Raw genomic sequence first — 10,190 nt, 5'->3', positions numbered from 1 at the left:
TTGGAGTTAATCAAAGTAAAACATAAGAATTTGTCTAAGTAGTTCAAATTCATAAGAAGTTGAGAAATATTTTCCTTATTCATAATGATCTTGTCTCCTCAAGAATTTGTTAATATTTAATTTAGATTTCATGTTAATTGTTTATATCAAATTCAATTCAAATCAAAACCAAAATATGTTTAACTCATTATTTGTGCATTAACATGTTCATATGATTCATTCTATTAGACAATCTCTTGTGGTTTGACATAACTCTATACTATACTACAGTTGAATCTTGAAAGAGGTGTAAATTATAAAATAGTAAAGTGTTATCACTAAATTTATTCGTTGAAACATCTTTTAATATACAAAAGTGATGAAACTAACTTACTAAATTTTATTTATTGTTATTTACATTTCGCAATTATTTATTCTTTAATACCGATTCTTTAATACCAACCTTCCTTAAGGAAGAATTTTGGTTTGTTAATAAACAAAACCTGAAATGGAGTAAATAAATAAAGGTCACTTAAATTTATTATTATTTTGTTCTTTATTTATTTATTTATTTGTTTCTAACAACTAACTCTTCATCACTTTTGTACATTAGAATACCATTAAACCGGTGTTGGAATTTATTCCACAAAACCGAGATGGTATTCAAAGGTACTTAATAATTATGTAATAAGGGATTGCTTTGATACCATTGCACCAACGTTAGAATTTATTCTAATAAAGCCGAGATGGGGCAAAGAAGGAATAACTTATTCACATGATTATTAGATGTACGTTGTAACTGGAATATTCTTGAATCCATTATACCGGCGTTGAAATTTATTTCAACAAAGCCGAGATGGCGAACAAAGAATAAAGTCGAGTTCACTTACTTAACCAAAAAAGAGGAAATACACCGAATTGATGGAATTTTCGCTTTCAACAAATTGGCACTACTGCCAGGACGATTTGTTGAGAGGGGAAAGCCAAACCTTCCCCCAAGAAAAACCTTCCAACATTATGCCAAACCTGCTAAAAATGTGAGACCTAACAAAATCCATAACATCCCGAGCATCATTAGTTCTGGTGGCCTTAGCTTCCACTCATTTAGAAACATAATCAATAGAAAGCAGAATATAATAGAAGCCAAAAGAAATAGGAAACGGACCTATGAAATCAATACCCCATATATCAAATACCTCGCAAAACAACATAGGTTGTTGAGGCATCTCTTGTCTCTAAGAAAATGTACCACCTGCTCTCTGACACTACTCACAAGTGCTATAAATCTTCCACGCATCTTTGAAGATGGTGGGCCAATTAAATCCAGATTCAAGCACCTTAAATGTTATCCTTTGGGTACCAAGATGGTCACCCACTGCAGAAGAATGGCAAAACAGAAGGACTGACTCAATCTCATGATCTGGAATGCATCTTCTAGTAACATGGTCAGTACACAATCTCCACAAATAGGGATCATCCCACGCATAATATTTAGCATCACTTTTAAGTTTATCATTCTTAGATCTAGATGCAAGTGGAGGAAAAATATATGCAACCAAATAATTTACAATATTGGCAAACCAAAGGGTGGGGAAAGAAACAGAAATATTCAAAATATATTCATCGGGAAAATCATGTCTGATAGACATCATATCAACAACTCCTTCAATCCTGCTCAAGTGACCAGCCACCAAATTTGGTGCTCCACTCCTGTCACGGATCTTGAAATCAAACTCTTGGAGCAAGAGCATCCATATAATCAACCTTGGTTTAGAATCAACTTTCTTCAATAGGAACTTCAAAGTTGCATAGTCAGTGAAAACAACAATTCTAGAACCAAGCAAATAAGACCTAAACTTATCCAGAGCAAATACAATAGCTAAAAGCTCTTTTTCAGTTGTGGTGTAATTTGTTTGCGCAGTATCTAAAGTTCTGGAAGCATAACAAATTACCCTAGGCAGTTTGCCCACTTTTTGAGCAAGGACAACCCTCAATGCATAATTAGAAGCATCACACATCAGCTTAAAAGGTATTTTCCAATCAGGTACCTGGATAATAGGAGTGGTGGTCAAGGCTGTCTTGAGGCAATCAAATGCCTCCATACATCTCTCATCAAAATCAAAGACCACCTCCTTTTGCAACAGGTTAGATAGTGGAAGAACCTTCTTGCTAAAATCTTTAATGAACCTGTGATAGAAACATGCATGACCAATAAAAGAACGAACCTCTCACACGCAAGAGAGGTAAGGCAATTGTAAAATAACATCTATCTTGGCATGGTCTATCCTGATTCCCCTATTTGAGATCACATGCCCCAAAACTATGCCTTCTCTACCATGAAATGAATTTTTTCATAATTCAGAACAAGGTTAGTTTCGATGCATTTATGAAGAACTCTATCTAGACTATCCAAACATGCATCAAATGAAGATCCATAAACTGTGAAATCATCCATAAACACCTCTATGCAATTCTCTACAAAGTCACCGAAAATGCTCACCATACACCGCTGGAATGTACTAGGGGCGTTGCATAGGCCAAAATTCATCCTCCTATAGGAAAAAGTGCCAAAGGGGCAGGTGAATATGGTCTTCTCCTTATCCTCAAGAGCAATATGGATCTAGAAGTACCCATAAAAACCATCAAGAAAACAGTAATGAGATTTACCTACTAAGCGTTCAAGCATCTCATCAATAAATGGCAAAGGAAAGTAATCCTTTTTTGTTGCTTGGTTGAGCCTCCTATAATCAATGCAGACTCTCCAACTGTTCTGCACTCTCGTGGGAATCAGCTCATCTATCTCATTTCTCACTACTGTAATTCTTGTCTTCTTTGGAACCACCTGAACTGGGCTAACCCAATGACTATGAGAAATGAGATATATAATCTCATCTTGTAAAATCTTTGTGACCTCTTTCTTCACAACCTCAAGGATGACTAGATTGAGTCTCCTTTGTGGTTATCTCACTGGTTTAGCTCCATCTTCCAAGAGTATCCTATGCATGCAAATAGATAGGCTAATACTAGAAATATCAGCTAAGGTTCAACCAATTGTCTTCTTATGCTTCTTCAGCACTTGCAACTACTTCTCCTCTTAATCAACATCAAGGGAGGTGGAAACAATAACAGGAAGCTTCTCACCATCCTCTAAGTAAGCATACTTGAGGTTTTCATGCAAAGGTTTAAGCTCCAATACAGGTGCATGCAAAACAGATGGAACCAAGGTAGCAGACATAGATTCTGCACCCTGCACTTGGACAAGTAAATCAGCTTGTTGTATGATGTATGCAGAAATTGGGTTAGTGCAATCTGATTCTACAACATTTCGATCAACATAAATATGTAGAAACTCATCAATACAAGGATTACACATTTCAGAATCAGTGCATGTATGACAAGTTTATGAGTCTATCAATAACATAGAATCAAAATCATTAAAAAAACAGAGATATGCTCATTAGTTAACTCATTAATAAAATCAATATGAAACACAAAATGGTCCTCATATGGATGCTTTATAACATCAAAAATATTAAACCGGACCACAATATCACCAAACTTCATAGATAATGTTCCAGCATGGACATCTATCTTGGTTCGGGTTGTTCTCAATAATGGCTTCCCAAATATGATAGGAACTGGGTTATGGGAGGATCTCTCTTCCATATTGAGAATATAAAAATCAGCAAGAAAAATAAGTTCACCAACCCGAACCAAGACATCATCTATCAAACCAGCAGGATGGGCAGTACTCCTGTTTGCTAATTGAATCACTATCCTAGTGGGTTGCATAGGTCCAAGCGAAAGGGACATGAAAACTGACATATGCATAACATTAAATGAAGCTCCTAGATCTAACATGGCATTCTCAAATTTGCTATTACTTATTATGTAAGGTACAACAAATGTACCTGGTTTCTTACACTTTTCAGGAATATGAGGAACATTTTTACCTATTAATGCAGAAACATTTCTGCCCAAACTGATCCTCTCCTTACCCTTGAGCCTCCTCTTGTGAGTGCACAACTCCTTTAGAAATTTTGCATATCTTAGAATTTGCTTGATTGCATCAATTAAAGGTATGTTCACCTCTACCTTTCTAAATGTGTCCAAGATCTTCTTGTCTACCTCTTCCATCTTCTTACTTGGAACGACTCTTAGAGGAAATGGAAGAGGGATGGAAGGTGGTTGTGCATCACTTGTGGAAGGTTTACTAGCAAGAATTTCTTCACTGGTGCTCTCAGTCTCTTGTAAAACTGATTGCTTCATTTTTTATGCAGCTATATAACCTTCAATATGCTTGGCTGACCTTAGAGTGATGGCAGTCACATTCTTCGAGTTGACCACAATTTGGGAAGGCAACTTATCAGAATTCTGAGAGCGCGATGTGTTTAATGAAGTAGTCATCTGTCCCATCTGGGTGATCAAATTTTGAATGGAGGACTCTTGTCTCTGAATAGAAGCTCTGGTCTCTTACTGGAATTGCATATTCTACAATGTTATCTGCCTCACCAATTCTTCGAATGAAGGTTCACTAGATGTAGGGGTAGGATTACTAACCACTTGCTGTTGCCTCTACTGTTGGATTGGAGGAGGCACATATGGTCTATTTTGTGCAACATTATTATTCTGAAATGGTGGCCCTGAATGAGGTTGTGAAGGATTAGACCATCTAAGATTTGGATGATTCCTCCAACTAGGGTTGTATATGCTGGATCAAGGATCAAAATTCTATTGTTGTTGTTGCTGAGGTCTATCGTTGTAAATATTTGCAGCATAAGCATCGAGATGCTCACCAGTTTTGGGATCCAAAAGAGAAGGGAAAACATCAGCATAATGGTTAGTTGTGGTACAAATGCCACAAACTTGTGCTGCAAGTGGAGGTTTCTACTGATTCATGGCAAGTTGAGTGACCAAGGTAGCAATGGAGTTAATTTTTTCTCAAGTTTATCTTGCCTCATCGAATCTGTCCTAACATCATGGACACCTCTGACCATTATAGCATCACTACTTCTTGCACTAAATTGTTGAGAGTTGGAAGACATCTTCTCAATCAAACCTCTAAAGGGGTCATATCTCCAAGTGCACCACCACTAGCAGCATCAATGATATTTCTCTTCATGTTGTTTAGACCCTCATTGAAATATTGGAGGAGAAGTTGTTCAGAGATTTGATGATGAGAGCAGCTTGCACATAACCTCTTGAATCTCTCCCAATATTCATGTAAGCCTTGTGCATGTAGTTTTCTGATTCCAGAAATATCTTTTCTGATTGCAGTGGTTCTGGAGGCATGAAAGAATTTTTCAAGGAAGAATCTCTTCAGGTCATCCCAGCTAGTAATGGAACCAGGGGCCAAGTAATACAGCCAGTCTTTTGAAGGGCCCTCAAGTGAATATGGGAATACGTTCAAACATATGTGATCCTCTTGGACATCACGAGGCTTCATGGTGGAACATACAATGTGGAACTCTTTAAGATGCTTATGAGGGCATTCACCTGCAAGTCCATGAAACTTAGGCAACAAATAGATTAGTCTAGTTTTGAGCACATAGGGCACATCCTCATTGGGATACTGGATACACAAACTTTTGTATATGAAATCAGGTGCAGTCAGTTCCCTTAATGTCCTCTCATGTGGGACTTGATGTGGTTCAACCATATTTTCAGAGTATGCAACAAAATGCACAGAAACAATAGAATGCAGAAATAGTAGAATCAGTATCACTATCAAGTAGATTTTGATGGGTATAGGATTACGGTGAAAGGAAAGCTAATTTTGATGAATGATATATTGTTTATGTATGTGGGAGGATTATCGTGTGATGGTGGTACCCTTGGAGACTGCAAGGACGAAAAATGGAGTAGTTATGCTACTACTGAGGTGTATAAGTCATGCTTAAAGGGACCTCATTATTTTGTTTGAGGTGAGCTCACAAAAGCAGGTTCTTTAACCGTAGAAAATAGGCTTTTACATTACCTAATTGCTTACATATTAGTTTAGCGCAACACTAATCATATGCAACCTACTGTAAATGATCTGAAGCTTATGTATGTTGTTAAATAATGAATACTGGTTAGTTGGCCCGATGAGATTCTGAAAGTGATGTATAGTATTGCATCATCTTCTTCGAGATTGTTGACTTATGGAATATTCATCTCTCGTGTCATTGATCATTTGGAGATCGACACATCTGATGCATAGATAATTGTTGTGAATTGCAGAGAGCATATGGTCCATGAGAACATTATTCACAGGATGAGTATTTACAAATATGGAGGTGAATGGATGTATCAAGAGGATTATAGGACCACGGTTGATTTAGAAATGTATGGAGAAGAAGGTGGTGAGCGTAGTGAACAAAACCAGGGGAAAATGCCGATTAATCTGATATGCCTCAAGGAACTTCATTTTGTTTGGCTCATCTAAATGAGCATATTGACTCAAGGAACCAAGAAGTTGTATCTAGGATACAATCTATGGAGGATAGGCTTATGGCGGAGTTTCGAAGATAAGATGAAGAGAATTAGAGTCGTTTCAAGCAGCTTTCTTTTATGTTCAGTTCCTTCGGTGCATTTCCGCAACCACCTACTAGATAGCTTAGGATGTCTAGTGTGTCCTAGTTAGTTGATGATTTTAGTAACTTTGTGGTTCATGTAATCTTTTGGTTGTTGCATTGTAATTTGCCAAACTCGTTTAGTTTTTTTTTGGTGCGATGACTTGAACAATGTAATGATGTAACATGCTATGAATGAATTGGTTTTGTGCTGTTAAAATCGAATTGTGTAATGCTCTTATTACTTTTGTAAATCACTTGATCAATGGTTGAAAAAAAATGTTAGAAACTTTCAAATCTATTTGCGTTAATCTAATTGCGTTTACTTTTCAACCAACAAGTGGTAATCAGAAAGTAGTATTAATTCCCAAGTGGTATACACATAAGTGATAAAAAACAGTAGGCATCTATATAAAACAAGTGGTATAAAACCTGTGATATCAAACTGTATAAGTTTCTCCTATAGCATGTGGCCTGCACTGAAATCTGTCATATCAGTAGGTTTAATCGATTAACCAGAGGCCATAACCGATTAACCTACACCTAAGATGCAATTCTAGGCAAAATTAAACCACTCTTAATCAATTAAGTATATATGTTAATCGACTAACCTTCAAAAGAAATTGCATTATTTGTTTCTTCTTTTGGCAATATACTTTCATATATGACTTTGCTTTTTGATCATGCCAAAAGTGGGAGAAAGGTTGTTGTTTATGTTTTGCAGGACTTACACGAGAAGATAAGTTGAGGCTTCTGCAACGAAAAAGAATAAATCACCCAATGCTCAAATTGAGGGGGAGCAAGAGGGAGAAACACTCATAAACTTACAAGAACAAGGCAAAACAAGTTGATTGTCATCAAGAAAATCCAACAAAAAATTGTTAGATCCAACAAGTTGTTAACAAATATCAACAAGTTCATGTCATATGTCAACAAGTGCTTGTCATCATTAAAAATGGGGAGATTGAAGATGTAAGCATGCATGTATGTGAGATTGAAGAGGCAAGCATGCATAACATAATGTTTTATTGCAGACAAAGGACACACAAAGGTTGATGAAGACAAAAGAGTGATAAAGGCAAATGATTGAAAACATGCATAAATGTTGAAGGACAAGCTTGAGAAGATAAGCAAATCAACAAACAACAAAGTATCAACTAAAGTCAAGACTCAAAAGTATACAAGCAAAAGCATGCAAAATGTATTTTTATATTTTTATTAGGTCTTAAGATACTTGCTTAGTAAGAGAATAGGCTAGGATGAACCCCAATGAAAGTCTCACAAGCTAAAATCAATCATATCTAAAATGAGACTTACATGCATACATATAAGATTTACACGTACATACGTACATACGTACATACGTACATACGTACATACATACATACATACATACATACATACATACATACATACATACATACATACATACATACATGACCATTAGGTTATAAATCATGTATGAGGTTCATTCATCATTTGAAATGTATTTTAGAAAACCATTAATCAATTAACAGTTGTATTAATCGATTAACCCTTAGGCTGAACACGTTAATCGATTAAATGGTGAGTTAATCGATTAAGGTGGTTAGCTGGTAATTGTTTATGTTTTCTGTTATTTTGAAGAAACTCGTTAATCGATGAAGGTTCAATATAATCGATTAACTGCAGTTAAAAACAGAACAATATATTAACCCAAGTTTTTCATATCGATTTATAACTTAACTTTGAGAAAAGTTCAGAGGGTTAGAACACATTTTTTGAAAACAGAGAGTTTACAAATTATTGAGAAAATCTAGTGCACAAACTTTCATATATTTTAGAAATATTTTCTAAGTATTCTTTTGAGAAAAGAAAATGGTGAATCTTTACAAGATACCCGTTGAGCTTTCATTGTCAAATCTGTGAAAAAGTAACATGCATCTCACGCATTGTATTTCTGTATTTGTGATATCTTTTAGGGGTTCTTAGATTGGTAGAAGATTGTAAAATCTGCACATTGAGGTGCATATGTAACTTGAAGAATTATTGTTAGACTTAGGCAATAACACATTCTCTTGGTGTGTTGTATCACCAAAGGAAGAGAATAGGTTTGGGAAAACCCTAGCTGCGATTAGGTACGTGTCTTCGCGAGAAGCAAGAGGTCTTGGTTGTAAGCGATACTTAAGCTGGGGCTAGAGTCGCGAATGGTGAGGTATCCTAGTAGGCGAACTTTGTAGTCAAATCGAAGTGGGGGTTTAAGATCCAAGAAAGGAGCGTCTTGCATTCTTGTATTGGAATTGTGTTTGTAAGAAACATTGAAGATTCCATAGTGAAGATAAAATCTCCCAAGATCAGAAGGGGAGGCATGGATGTAGTTTGCAGTGGACAACAAATGAACCAGGATAAAAAGCTGAGTATTCTTCTTCTTTCCCTTATCTTTTTACATTTCCACATTACTTGATTTATGTAACTTGACATGCATATGATTCTCTGATACTTTCATATTATGTATAGTGCATTTACGGTTCTTAATTGTCTATATAATTGCATGTAAGTTTGGTTGAATCTTGGTAATCTTGGATGACCGAAAGAATTATGTTTACACTGTAACTGAACTAGTTTTTCGATTAAGTGGTTTAGTTAATTGATTAACAATATATGATTTAATCGATTAAGTTTGTCTTTAATCAATTAAACAGTGTGTTAATTTGTATAATTTCTGTGTTTATTGAGCGACGGTAATTGTGTACTATATCACCTATTCACCCCCACCCCCTCTAGATGAGTGGCAGAGCCCTATGGGACCTAACACCCTTAATGTCCTCTCACGTGGGATTTGAGGTGGTTCAGCCGTATTTTCAGAGTATGCAACAGAATGCACAAAAACAGCAGAATGCATAGAAATAGCAGAATCATTATCACTATCAGGTAGATTAACACTAAGATGAAAAGAGTCACTATCTATATTTAAATTTCTAACTTGTCTAACCAAACTATGAAATGTTCTACCAATTTCAGGATTTATTGGATGCAAAGGGTTAGGATTTCCCTTAGTCATGCAATAATGCAACATTAAGAACCATGTAGGGCAATAAGTGAAATACATGTTAAATTTCAGTGATCAACCAAAAATTTACATCAATAAAATCCTAATACCATAGGAAACATCCACAAAAAGTTTCAGAACAAAACTCAAAGCCTAGCTAAAATGCAACAAAATCAAAACAATTGGAAAATTAAACTTGTAAAATAAAAAAGAAATAGTAAACATACTCTTTTTGGATTTTCAAGATGGGTTATACAGACACAGTGGGTAGAAAAAGAATCGTTGGATTTTTATACCCCAAATACATATATAATATGTCCATTTCGGATTAACAATTCCAAAGTTATGCCCAAATAGAAAATCAACAATAAAACTAGTCACCGCTTGTTTGTATCTCACAACCAGCAGCAAGGTGACTAACTATGGTGCATCCAGCATTCAATATATGATGAAAGAAGTGTGGAAACAAAGTTTAATGTAAACATTCCTAGTACAACTATATTAACTAACATACACCCGAATCAACCAACAGGCAAATGGCTAAACAAGACAGCAAACAACAAACAGTGAATAGAACATGCAGCTTTTGAAATCCAAATAGAATGGTTATTCTAAGACACACACTAAAA

The sequence above is a fragment of the Lupinus angustifolius genome, chromosome LG20 (genome assembly GCF_001865875.1).
Source record: "Lupinus angustifolius cultivar Tanjil chromosome LG20, LupAngTanjil_v1.0, whole genome shotgun sequence".
Lineage (NCBI taxonomy): Eukaryota > Viridiplantae > Streptophyta > Magnoliopsida > Fabales > Fabaceae > Lupinus > Lupinus angustifolius.
Note: the sequence above shows the minus strand (reverse complement) of the source record.